Source organism: Cebus imitator, unplaced genomic scaffold, assembly GCF_001604975.1.
Source record: "Cebus imitator isolate Cc_AM_T3 unplaced genomic scaffold, Cebus_imitator-1.0 Scaffold79, whole genome shotgun sequence".
In the NCBI taxonomy this organism is placed as follows: domain Eukaryota; kingdom Metazoa; phylum Chordata; class Mammalia; order Primates; family Cebidae; genus Cebus; species Cebus imitator.
In genome coordinates, this window is record NW_016107394.1 from 840,128 (window position 1) to 854,034 (window position 13,907).

At 44.4% G+C, this 13,907-nt stretch overlaps 1 pseudogene; it reads right to left on the reverse strand.

Moving 5' to 3' along the window:
- Window positions 1–350: 350 nt before the first annotated feature.
- Window positions 351–13,086, reverse strand: LOC119471925 (annotated as a pseudogene).
- Window positions 13,087–13,907: the final 821 nt, after the last annotated feature.

Below are 13,907 nucleotides of genomic sequence, written 5' to 3' on the forward strand. Positions count from 1 at the left end.
ACCCTTCAAAGCTGTAAACAGGAAGTTGAGCAACACCCAGTGAAGCATGGTAGAGTCCTCTTTCAAGGGTTAATGGAAGCCCCTTAGTTTTAGCTGGCAGGAAGCTTATATGAACCTGCTTCTGAGTTTCTACATTGCTTATAGCTGTTACTGGAGGTTATGAAATTTTCTGAGTTTGAGGAGTGTGTCCTGAGCAAAAAGGCAAAAATATGTATAGCACTCTGGACTGCAAGTCCATATGAGACAGTGCTTTGGGGCCTGGGCCATTGGGAAGGAGCTTTAAGGTAGCAATTGGATTTGAAGGAACAGAAAGGAAGACAGGCACATCTAGGACAACACCCCCACTCATATCAAGTTTCTTGTTGCTCTAAAATAGTATCACAGGCCTCTCCTTCGACTGGAATAGAACCAGCAATGTCTGGTGGATCTGGAGTCTTACCCTGGGCCTCACCATGACCTGGATCAGCCCCTAAAATTTCCAATTGATGTGGGATATCACCAAGCACCTGTCCTAGGACAAAGGTGGTATCAGGAACTTCCTGTTGATTTCCAGTAGCTCGGAAGTTCACATGATCTGGTTTAGCACCAAGGGTGACTTGTTTTGAGCCTTCCAAGAAGAATTTTATTAGAAGTAGAAGTTTCCCCACCACAAGCCGAGCAATTAATAAGGCTGTACCTGAATTGAACCGTAGACTGAAGGTGGTGTAGCAATCACATTCATTATCACTGGGATTTGGGTAAGAATCAGATAAATTAGATTCTACTCATGAGCCCAAGTCCTCTAACTGAATGCTGGGGTTTTCTTGAGAGGTAACTTTGGGGCTTGTTCTTTGGGGCAAAGGAAGCACACAGTCACAAGCAAACATTTTGGGAGAACCACTGGTATCATTCAATGTCTCTTCAGAAAACAGTCCTTCAACATGACATATCCCTTACAATGGCCCAGGAAGGATCTCAGCTACAGGGTCACTGTGGATTGGGATACCGATTTTGGAATCCTCTACTCCTTGGGACCAAGGCTGAGTTGTCTCTTGGCTCTTACCTTTTACAGAGGGATTTTGCACACCAATATGGATTCGGTTCGAATGAGAGACACCCGAATCATTCTTGGAGTGCTTTATTTGCAAATCGGGGAGTATCTTACAATCACAATCATGTTGCTTTTCTAAACCCTTAGGAAGTAGAACATTTTTGGATTTGCCTATGACCAGTGGGAGTTGGGAAAGTGACCAGATAAGAGGTGCTTTGTAGCGCCATTGTAAACCCAGTTCAGGTTAAGGACTCTGGGTTCTGACAAAGAACCTCAGTCCTATCCAAATTCATGCATGCTGCTCCAGCTCTTTCAGAAGGCTTCTGACTGGCATAGGTGTTTTAGGTTCTGTTTTTTTCCTGACCTTTCTTGAATTATTTTAATTTTCCGGGGCTTACAGTATTGACTGATGGCACATTTTTTTTGGCTGCCTTAATAGTCTATCATAGTTGACTGCTTTTCTTTGTTTACATCTTGCTGACTAATCTGGAAGGCCTTGTGTGGTGAGATTGAGACATAGCTACAGAGTAAGAAAAAATGAAAAAGCACAGAAGTCATTGGTCCTTTGGAAAGTCTCACTTCTGAGGAGAATCTGGGTGCACTGCTCTTGCCCTCAGTCACCAAAGGTTTTGGTCACTGGCCAGGTCACTCTTGCAGGGCAGCACATGCAAGACCCCCAGCTCCAAGCCTGCAGCAGCCCGCACCAGCCCTCAGGCAAACTTTCCAACTGGTGCTCATCCCCACAACTTTGGAGCTTGGGGTCCCCACAGGCACGACGAGTGTGGGCAGTTCAGGGAGAAGCCTATGTACTCCAAACAGAGTCAAGGCCCAAGCCCCAGAAGTGGGGAGTTGCTTCCCAAAGGTCCACAGTAGAGGCAGGTAGGGCTGCAAAACTTGGTTGGAAAGTGGTGTGTGTTGTGGGGGAAGGCAACGCACATAAAAATGCACAGGAGCAGATTGTGCGGCCACTCCCTGACAGGTCACCCCCGAAGCAGCAAGGTCACCACAGGACAGACCTGAGGGAGTCCCTTAATCCTCCTCAGTTGGCTTTGAGAGAAGTCTTTGAAAAGAGATCTAAAATGACTCTACTCTTAAAAGGCATTAGTTCTTCCCAGGGATCCACTGCTGTGGGAACAATGTCGACTTTGCTGTGAGACTTGCCATAATTGTGTTAGCATGGGTCTTCCCAAGAACAGATAAAGATGGAATTAGATATCTCAGAGGCTTATTTGAAGGGGGCTGGAGGGAAAATAGCCATAAAATAAGATGGAAAGGACTGTCAAGAGAGGCTAGGAGCCATGAGGTCACAATGTAACTCTCATCTTTGGGAGGGTGGAAGGAAAACAAAGAGGGTCTTAGTTGTCTGTGCGTCTCTAAGAAAGTTTTGGAAATGTTAATGGAGACCTTGAACAAGGGCACCTGTGGAGTCCAGTATCTCAAAAGATTAGGCAGCTGTTAATAGCTGTGCTCATTCACTGGTCAGAAACAGAAGTGGAGCCTGACAATGCCATGTATTTCTAGAGCACAGAGCACAGTGACTGAGACCATCCAATATGCTGCCTGCATTCAAGTCTGAAAGGCATGTTTTCACGGCCACCACAGTCCATTTTTGCACTGCATGGATCTCCTTGAAACATGTAGGGGGGCATCTCCTTCATAGCTCCAGTGGGCCTTCCTTCTTGAAGGGAAACTTAAGGTTAATAGAACAAACTACAGTCCATTTTCTATGAAGTTATAGGCCACAGCTCTTGCCCTCATTCCTTTGCTACTCAATTCTTCTCACCCTCAACTATCACCATGGCAAATAAGAGTGGCTTACCTAGTGGGGTGACCCCAATTGCTTATTCCTGAGGGGACTGACACTTTAATCATACCCTTATCTGGGGAATGATTCACATGCGTGCCCATAGTCACAATGGGTCAAGGAAGTCCCAGAAAATGTCCAAGTGGATCACCTGGCTTCACATATTTTCCACCTCTTTCACACATTGTATAAAGGCAACACGCTCTTCCTGCTAATCAAGATCAATTACTTTTGCCAGTATGGAAATTCCTCACCTCTTGTTCCCTGGGCATAGTAGTGCAAGGTATCCTGGTGGCAACTGAGTTGTAGCTCAGAGGGACCTTGAGTTTCTCACGCAGAGTGAACCGGCTTTGGAAACCAGAATCTCATCAGGACGTTCCCTTTGAAGTGTAATAGCACCAGAGGCCTATTCTCGGACAGAGGCAGTATCAAACTTCCTGTTGATTTTCAGCCTTGAAGATCTCTTGATGATCTGGTTTAGCACCAAAGATCACTTGTTTCCAGGCAGCCAAGAGGAATTTTATTACAGAATTAAGAGACCTAGAACCTTATTAACAACCAAGCAGGTAATAAGGTCATACCCGAATTGAACCTTAGAAAGACTGGAGGTTGCGTAGGGATCGTGTTCACTCTTAATGGGATCTAGGGAAGAATGAGATAGCTTGAGATTCTACTCCTGAACTCAACTCTTCTAATTGAATGCTGGGATTTCCTTGAGAGGTAACATTGGGGCTTGTTATTTGAGGCAAAGGACCACAGACTATCATGAGCAAACATTTTCAGGGAACCTGGTATTATTCAATGTCTCTTCAGAGAACAGCCCTTCACCACAGAGTGTCCCTTCACCTAGGAAGGATCTGAGCTGCAGGGCCACAATGGGTAGGGATACTGATTCTTGAATCCTCAGCTGTCTGAGACCAACACTGAGTTTGTCTCTTGGCCCTTAGTTTTTAATTAAAAAGGATTTTGCACACCAATTAGTCTATCAGGAGGGCTTGGTTTCAATGAAGACTCACTAATTTTTTGAGTGCTTATTCCCAAATCAGGGAGTATCTTATCACAATCATGTTGCTTTCCTAAACCCTTAGAAAGTGGAACCTTTTTGGATTTGGCTATGACCAGAGGGGATTTGGAGAGTCACCAGCTAATACAGGCTCTTCATAATGCCATTGTAAGCCCATTGCGGGTTATAGATTCTGGGTTCTGACACAGAACCTCAGTCCTATCCAAACTCATGCGTACTTCTCCAGCTCTTGTCAGAAGGCTTCTGACTGGCATGGGTGGTTTAGGTAATGTTTTTTTTTTTTCCTCATCTTTCTTGAATTGCTTTAATTTTCCAGGCATTAAAGTTTGACAGGTGCCACATCTTTTTTGGCTACCTTGGTGGTCATCTGTAGTTGGCCATTTTTCTTTTGTATCTTCCTTCCTGACTAATCTAGAAGGTCTTGCATGCTGGGATTGAGACATAGCTACAGAGTAGGAAAAAAAGAAAGCACAGGAAAATCACTGGTCCTTTGGAAAGTCTCATATCTGAGGAGAATCTGGATGCACTGCTCTTGAGCTCAGTCACACAAGATTTTGGTTGCTGGCCAGGTCACGCTCCCAGGGCAGTGCATGGCTTCAGCTCCAAGCTTGCACCAGCCCTTGGGCAAACTTTCCAACTGGTGCTCATCCCCGCAACTTTGGAGTCTGGGCCCCAGAGGGTGTGAGGTATGTGGGCAGGTCGTTTAGGAAGCCTACTGGCTCCCAGCACAGTCAAGACCCATGCCCCTTAGCTGGGGAGCCGCGTCTGAAAGGTCCACAGTAGAGAGATGCAGGTAGGGTTGCAAGACTTGGGTGGACCAGGGGATATCCTAGGGTGGCAAAGCCGGGGATAGAGGGGCCAGTGGCTGCCTGTACAAGGCTGTGCAGGAGCAGACTACACAGCCAACCCATGCCAGGTCAGCCCCCTAGAGCAGCAGCTGTGTCCCCAGCTGCTGGGAGTCCCTCATTTTTTAAGTCCATTAACAGAAGTCTTGAAAAAGATAGCTCAAAAGACACTGCTTATAACAGGTATTAGCTCTTCCCAAGGACTCACTGCTGTTGGCATGAAATTGAATACTTCTCTGTGGGACTTAACATAATCGTTTTAGAGTTGGTCTTCCCATGAACAGATATAACTAACTCCATCTTTATCAGAAGCTTATTGAATTGGGCTGGAGGAAAAATGTCCATAAAGGAAGATGGGGAGAGGGATCTCAAAGGCTAGGATCTGTGAGTTCACAATGCAAGTCTCCTTTTTGGAAGGCTGGAAAATTAAAGCAGTTAATTCAAGGACATGCGAAGTAAAACAGATGTTGGTGCATTTCTAAATCTATTGGAATGCTTAATGGAGACCTCGAACAAGGGCACCTATGTGGAGTCCAGTATCCCACAAGTTTAGACCTGTCTTAATAGCTCTGTGCTTTCATTGGTCAGAAACAACCGAATGGAACTGGAGCCTAGACAATGCCACGTATTTCTAGAGCACAGTGACTGACACCATCAAATATGCTGTTTGCATTCAAATCTGAAAGGCATGTTTTAATGGCCACCACAGTCCATTCTTGCATTGCTTGGATCTCCTTGAAACAGATGATGGGAGCATCTTCCTCATAGCTCCAGTGGGCCTCCCTTGCTGAAGGGGAAACTAACAGGAAGGTTAGAACTACAGTCCTTTTCTCTGAAGTTTTGTGCCAATACTGTTCTCACTTCTTGGCTACTCAATTCTTCCTACCCTTGATTATCACCATTTCAAATCTTGGTGGCTTCCCTCGTGGGGTGACCCCAATTCTTTATTCCTGAGGGGGCTGACACTTGAATGATACGCTTATCTGGGTGATGAATCACAGGTATGCCCAAGGTCACAATGGGTCAAGGAAGCACCAAAAAATATCCAAGTGAATCAACTGGCTTCAAATTTTACCCATCTCTCCCTGCATACATTGTATAAAGGCAAGATTCTCTTCCTGCTAATCACAATCAATCACTTTTGTCAGTACGGCAACTCATCACCTGATGATCCCTGGGTGTTGTAGACCAAGGTATCTGAATGACAGCCGTTAGTTGTAGTTTAATGGAACGTTGAGTCTTTTACCCAAAGTAAACCTGTTTTGGGACCAGAATCTCCAACCCGGAAGAGCCAAGACTTCCAGAGATGGGAAGTCAGTCTCCTAGTGAACTACTAGAAATGACTACACAGAGGATGTTCCTGTTTTTATCCCTTGGCTTCTAGTATATGGTACTTCTATTGGAAAACCAACACAATTGAGATACCTAATTAAACACACAAAATGTATTCCGAAGGGTAACATTCTGCTTCTATGAAGTGTTTGAGATGCTGCTTTAGTTGCGTCCTTAGAAGGTATGCTCAATATCCTAAGGAAAGCTGCTTCTGGTAGTTGAGATAATGGCATACTACTGAATCCCATGTTCATGAGCCCCATTCTTTCCTGCACATGATTTGCTGTGAGACATGTCCACTCCTTTGATCCTCTGCTGTGTCAGGTCATTTGCCTGCAGATAAGGAATTCTGGAAGCCATCAAATCAGTAATGGCCAAGGCTCTGTGGACAAGAAAAGCAAACATATGGCCAAAACAAATACATAGCTGCAAGTAGAAACCACTGGCCATCCTAGAATAGAGGCTCAATGTAGTTCTGAACTGCCACTAAGTGACCTCCTTGACGAGCAATACATCTGGGCTTCAGGAACTATACATAGGATCTTCTGCCACTGATGCCATTGTGTAACCCATCATTCTAGTTCTGAGCTGAACAATGAAGGCTAGCTAACTCCAACTGGCAGAATCACTTCATCTACTTGAATGTTCAGTGCCTCTCCTGGTAGGTGTCTTTTAAAGATACTAAAATCATAATATTGGTGTGACTCCCATATACTCATGTTTATGCCCCTCTCCCAGTCTTCCTTGCCTCTAATCATCTAGTCCCTTTCTAAGCCCCTGACCACATAAGAGGCCACTGGCCAGGCATTTAGAGAAATTCTCATCTTGGGCCACTTTACTTCCACAGGAAGTAGATAACCATGGAAACAGATCTTACTAATTAAAGACTGTTTCCATACTCTCTTGAAACTGCTCCTGATACAGCTATAATGCACAAGCCATGCATCTTAGACCATAGCTTGCCAACCCATCTGTAAACAGGCTCTAGCTTCAGTTGGTCATATGGCACTACTCCATAGGGCCACTGATGGGATATGAGGAAGGAAGACTGGTGCAAATACTGTGGATGCCCTGAGTCTGAGCCAGCTGCTCGTGCAGCTTACACTCTGGTTCTGTCAGGCTTGGTCTCAGATTAACCTCTTCCATCCTATAAACCTGGACAGATCCAGTGGAAGTCTATGGTGCTGTAGATCAGACAAACCCATTTTAGAATAGGCTGTTTTGAATACATGATTACTTGGTACTCCATAACCACAGCCCAGTAAGATGCCAGGAGCTATTTCTCCAAAGATCTATAAGTACTGCAGACAGGACTAACTGCAAAATACCAGGGATCACTATAGTCATAATCCCATAAGCTTTATTCTGCATCTCTTCCTACCACTGGCACCTCCAACACTTGTCTGTCAGTTCCTACGATTTAAGTAGCAGTGAGGCTTGCACCAAAGCCTGGCCCTGCTGTAGCATTCATTCCTGCTCTGGGACCTATTAAAGTTGGAAGCCTTCTATGACTTGATATATGGACCAGGGCAGGATACAAAGATGACAGATGTCAGCTCCAGAATCCAAAGAGGCCTGCTGCTATTCATTGTGCCCTCCTCTTTGAGATAGCAGATACACAATGAAGGCTTTTTCTTTACTCTGGAGATGTTCAGTGTAACTCTGGACCTAATTAAATACTTCTGACATGATAGGTGCTAAAAATTATTTGTATTTGTGTCTACCCTCTGGAGCATGTGTTTTACTAAGACCTTACAAAGCACCTCGCATTCTTTTGGCAGAATCAACATACCATTGGATAACCATGTTCTTCTCTGGGATGTTCAGGCAGTCCAAGTCTTTTAGGACTATGGGAGATGACAGTAAACGTGCCCAAGGCAAACTGTATGAGTTTTTCTATCCCATGTGAATATGAACTTTCTGATCCTTACATCTAGAATAGAAAGTGATACAACTGCCAAGTTCTCTATCATGCATTCAAAAAGCTTTCTATTTTAGTAGGGAGGGCAGTTTCCGAACAAAGTCTATGTGGAGTTACTTATGCAACCTGGAATCGTAATTTAAGGGACTAGAAAAACAGTGAGTCTGTGCATCCAGGGTACTGGACTGTTGAAGGCAAGAGGCTCCATTCTAGATACTAGTCTATGTAGTAAATAGGGGAACCATGACTATACTTCCAATTTCTGGATTTCAATGTTGACTCAAACTGTTTAGTAATTCTCAAAGTCTAGTTATTTCCCCAATGTACAGTTGTCTGAGGAAATTCCCAGGTGCCTCGAGGGGGAACTGAGATAATCATGGTATATAATCAGGGCTTTTACAGGGCTCTTCTACTTAAGGATTCAGGTATCTCTTCAATGAGTTAATCTCGAAACTGACATGAGTTTGGGGAACCGCCCTAACATTGACATTATCTCAGCCTTCTGATCCTCCATTTTTGTCTTGCTCATAAGTGGTGAGCAGAGCCTTACTGGCTGCAAATCTACTTTGGTCCTTGGGGGACAATACGTAATTTCCACAGCTTTCTGGGCAAGCCTCCTTAGTGTCCCCTCTGACCTTTCTGGTTCTTACAGAACTGCAGCCTTCTGACTTCTTGCTGTTAAATGTTACCACCTGGTTTCACTATGTAGCTTCCTTATCCTCATAGGTAGTGATAAGCCTATGTCTGTGACTACCTCTGCTGCCATGTGTTGTGGCCTGAGGAAAACCATCACTGCACTACTTGGTAGTGTTGGTGTTCATGTCATCAGATCATTTCATGGCCTTGGTGAACACTGTCTTCTGGTTTCTCCGATTGGACATAATCTTGATTTTTCTGCCCTTATGTCTTAAAATATCTTCCCTTCCCTCTTTCTCCCAGGGAAATTTACGTATATAGCCTTGCTGAGCACTGGCCATCAATACTGCTCAGGCTTATAAGCACCACCCTAGTGAAAGAGTTTCCCTGCCACATCACAGGACATGTGACAGGGGTGTGGCTCATACGTTCAATTGTAATGCACTTAAACACCTTACACGATGAGGAGCATGCAGATGGGCAGGGCAGGACCCTGTGCTCCAGCCCACAGCAGCACACAGGGCAGACACCAGTGACTCCCAAAGCTCAAGTGGACATGCTACAATGTGTTATTTTATCTTTGCCATCTGCAGACAGCTTAAGCGTTAAACAGCTCAGTGGACCCTCTGCCTTTTGGCAAAGGCAGAGGGCCAGTGTGACCGCTTGCTGTATCCTGATCTCTTCTGGCATCCAAGGAAAAAAGTTACAAACTTGAAAGATGAATGGGGGAAGTTTGAGTGGTGGATGCGGCTCCCAGTGGGAATGGGTGGGGAGCTGGAAAGGGAATGGTGTGAGAAGACAGTCTCGCCCTGGAGTTTGGTGATCCAGTGATCAGTCTCTACTAACTGCCCCCACCAAACTGAGTTCATATGCTCCTTTTCTCTTTGCCACTCTGTTCATCTCCTTGTCTGTTGATCTGTTTATCTGCTCATCTGTGGAAGCTGGGGTCTGGGGCTGGTGGGTACACGATACGGGGGTATGCCAGGCCAAAAGGCAACTTTGAGGCATGATAATGGGAATAACTGTTCCCACTTTATGGCCACAGGTTTCCAGGTTGGAGAGAGAGGGGCGTTTGCTGAGGAACTGCCATCTTCTAGCCAGTATTTCACTGATTAGAGGAAGAACCACCATGCAGAGCGCAAAGCAGCTGCAGTATTCTCCTGCCTTTTGGGTACATTATGCATGGCTTCTGCATGCCACTGAACACAGAGGCACCTGAGCTGGGAGGGAAGGCACCATGCACCACGTGCACCTGTGGCTGTTAGGATGGGGCTGGGGATGGCACCTCTGAGAGACCACATGTTTCTGAACTCTACCTTTTGGCTGAGACAAATGCCATCATTTAATATCATTGCTGCAGTCTGTAGCAAAACTGTTAACATATAAAACAAATGGGAGCCATTTCAAACCATGAAAGAGATACCATAACAAAGTATAGGGGTCTTAACCAATGGAGTTCAGTCTTGGAGTCTTTCAGCAAAAGATGCCTTTGGTTGCCCCAGGGCTTTAATCCCGTCCCATGTGACAGCTAGACCTCTGAAGGGGAACGAAGCCAACATTCCTTTAACTTACAAGAAAGTTGGCAGGGTATGGAAAAGAGTTTTGACAGTTCTGTGTTTTTTACATGCTATTTTTGGTATAGCAGACAAGCCCCCAGAGGAAAGGGTTCCCTGACCCACATTGCGGGACATATGACAAGGTTGTGCTCATGTTTGAATGCTGTATGTGCTCAAACCCCTTATGGGAGTAGGAGCACCCCTGGGCTCCAGCCCCACAGCAGTGTCCGAGGTGGGAGCCTGCGACTCCTGAAGCCCAAGTTTGCCCAAGTGTTAGTGTGCTCAGTGGGATGAGTGGGAAGCTGGAAAGAGGACAGACCAGAATTGACTAGTAGATGAGCTGAAGTGTCTAATTTGCAGGCCAAAGTCATCAGGGAAAGACTTGATGTGGTAAAGATGGGACCTTCAGAGGGTGAATGGCACCTTCCAGAGGGTGGAAACAGTGATTTTTGAAAAACAAAAGCTGACTAAAGCTCAGTTTGTGTATGTTGTGCCCAAAGGCATAGACAGGAGCTGTTTCTGTTTGGTCATCTTGGCCCCTCCCTCCTTTATTCTTTTCTTAGAACACATTTCACTTAAGATGGAACTCTATACGAAAGGAGAAATTTCTCTTGTGTGCAAATAGGCACAAATAGACATGATTCTTAAAATTTCAAGTTACTTTTAAAAACAAAGTGCTTTAAAACACATTTGAAATTTATGAATAGCCTCCAATGATTACTAACAACTTATTTTATACAGGAGAAATATTTTAAGAGAAAACATTAAGTTTATTTCAAAAGAATATGCCAATTTGTAGCAATGATTGGAAGATGTTGGAGCAATGGCACCATGAAATAATTCAGCTTACTTTTAACTGGGTACATGTGGTTAAGTACCAGAAGCTGTGTAGTTAACACTGTCTTGATTTTATATCATAGAACATGAACCTGTTGAAACCCCTCTAAAAATGCTTGTTTCTTAGTAAACAGATTTTATTTAAAGCTCCAAGCTGAATGATTCTGTCCGTTCATACCTAATTGAAATGTTTCTTTATGTATTTAAAACTAAAAAACTTACTTTGCTTAAAATGTATACCTTCTACCAATTTTCAAAATACAGCTGGGAATAACCACCCTCTTTATTTCATCTCAGACTTGAAATGGGTGAGATGAAGACACAGTAAACAACATGACTTTCTTTAAACAGCACCTTGGAAAAAATGCACTGCACTAGCAAAGGCATGAAAAGGGAGAAAAGCATTCAGACACAATAGTTACAGGACTCCCCAACGTGTAAGCATAAGGGGACGTGGTGACAACATTGTCATGGGTTAATGTTAATGCCTTATGAGAAGAAATTTAGTTTAATTCATTTGCCTCAGAACAGTCCTGGACCTTCATTAGCTGCCAGGTCTTTCTGCTCTGAGGCCTTCAATTTCTTACTCTTAGCTTCTTTAGCCTCAACCTTAATCTTGTTTAGTTCAACACCGTGTTGGGGCTTATTCAGGTTTTCATGCTGGTAACAAGACAAGGGAGAGGCACGTAGGATTATTATAGTTGAGATGCTCAATGGGAATGGTAAACTGCAGCTCTCCTCAGGCACGTGCAATCAAAACCAAGCCCTGAGCAGGTGCAATGGCCAATCCAATATTTCTGTCCAAAAAGATGTACTCATTGTCTGACCCCTAGTCTTCAATGTGGGACAATTTCTCCTCAGCAGGTGACAAGGGGTCATCAGATAGGGGATCTTCTGATAGAGGCTCATCTGCTTCAGAATGCTGCTCATCTTCCTTTGGAGAAGAGGCAAGGTCTTGAGCAGAGGTGAGGAAGGAGGGCTGCTGGTTTGACTGATGAGACGTTAGTGGCTCAGACACACCAGTGGGAGGCTCAGAATTAACAAGGGGCTCCACAGGAGCAGACAGGGCAGGGAAAGGAGCAACTTCACCAAGCTGTGAAATGTCAGCTGCATTGGCACTGCTGAGTCTTGCCGAAGATGTTGTGCAGTGGAGAGGGCTGCTGCTTCAAATCCACACGAGGATGTTAGATTATTCTTCAATGGAGTTGGTGTGGCTGCAGCAGTTTTAGGGGACCAACAGAATCCTGGAGATGGCTTTGTTGGGTGAGAAGATGGCATCAGCAAATAACTTGTAGAGTTGTCTGAACTTTTTCAGGCAAATTGGGGATTGGTTTTACTGCAGGTTGCATGGTCTGTTTTACTCCCTAAAGTTGGCAGTGGCAAAGCCTTACTTTTGAGTTATTTTTCTGCTTGATTTGGGGAACAGGTTTCTTCTCCACTGCCTTATGATATATGCAAGAACCTCCATTATGATCATAGTCCTCTTGTTTCCAGAAGGGGGAACAGGCTGAAACACTTTTTTATTCCAGAGGGGTGCCAGGACCTCGATGACCCCAGATTTGATCTTGGTCTCCATTCCTTCCTTTGGAGCCAAAACTTGCCTATGTCTGAAAGTTTAGAAAGGGGTAGCACCTGGAGCCACTCATTTTGAGGAATAAGAGTGGTTATCTCCTTGAGTTAAAGTACAAACCACTGTGCTTCCATTCGTGTTGTGAATGTCCCGGTGGGGGTGGGCACAGAATTTGAGGCAAGTTGGTGACCCCAGAGAAGGGACGACCGTTTTTGCTGCGAAGCCAACATTCTTGGGCAACATTTTCATATTCCACCTGATTCTGGAAAGCTATTGGAGCATACTGCTTATAAATTGGAGCTAATCGTGTGGCCAAACTCTAAGTTTAATCCTCAAGGTTTTTTCCTATAAGGAAGAGCTTGGACCAATTCTAAATCTTCTGGGTCTTGGGTGTCTACCAAACTTATAGCCATTAAAAAACACACTCCATGAACAGACAAGAAGATGAAGCTCCACAAGTCTCTGGATCAATTCCTTGACATGTACCCTCGAAAATCATACCTGTACATCTTCCATCAGTAGGATGCCCATTGTATGACATTAGATTTTTCTCTGAACTGTGTATAGCTGATCAGCTTTTGGAAAGAGGGATGCCATCCCTATACCATGAACACCACCATCACAGAAGTTGGACAGTGGTGGCCTGTATGCTGCGGGACCAAACAAAACTATTTCTCCATCACTGCTGCTTTTTAAAACCCACTTAGCAATTGACACCCATTTGAGTTTATCCCTACTTTACCAGTTTACACGATTTCTATCCTTACTGCATTTCCTTTTTGACCATGCCTTTTCTCCATGATTACCCTGACAGCAGCAACACTAGCCCTGCCCCAAGATGTGTATAATATGGGTCTGTGTCTTTTTGTATAACTCGATCAAGGCAGTTGCAGGTGGGCAGTTCAAAATCTTAAGATGTAGACGCTAGGCTTTTTGTATGGTTAGTAAAGTTCATGGTATAATGAAATTTTCCTGTGTACTTCCCATTGTGGACAGCTCTTATGTTCCAACACTAGATGAACAGATTTCCTTTTCACTTTAGTAGAAACCAGTGTAATTCCACCTGAACATAGAACATTTACATTCCTGAGAGTTAGTGCCGACTCTAATAAGGATGTTTCATGAGAGATCCAGGCTATACTGGCAGTCTGATGCATAAGTTGCTCCTCAGCCTGCTGAAACTTTATCTGGTCATTGTCAGCTACCACGTTGACACACTGGCTAGGTGTAGAGGAGGGGCCGGGTCAAAGGATGGGCTTTCTGATATTCAGCGTTTAAGCTTATAATTCTCAGTTGTCATCAGGGAACACTGTCATTGTATTTCATTTGGAGATGAAATAAGCTGAGTGAAT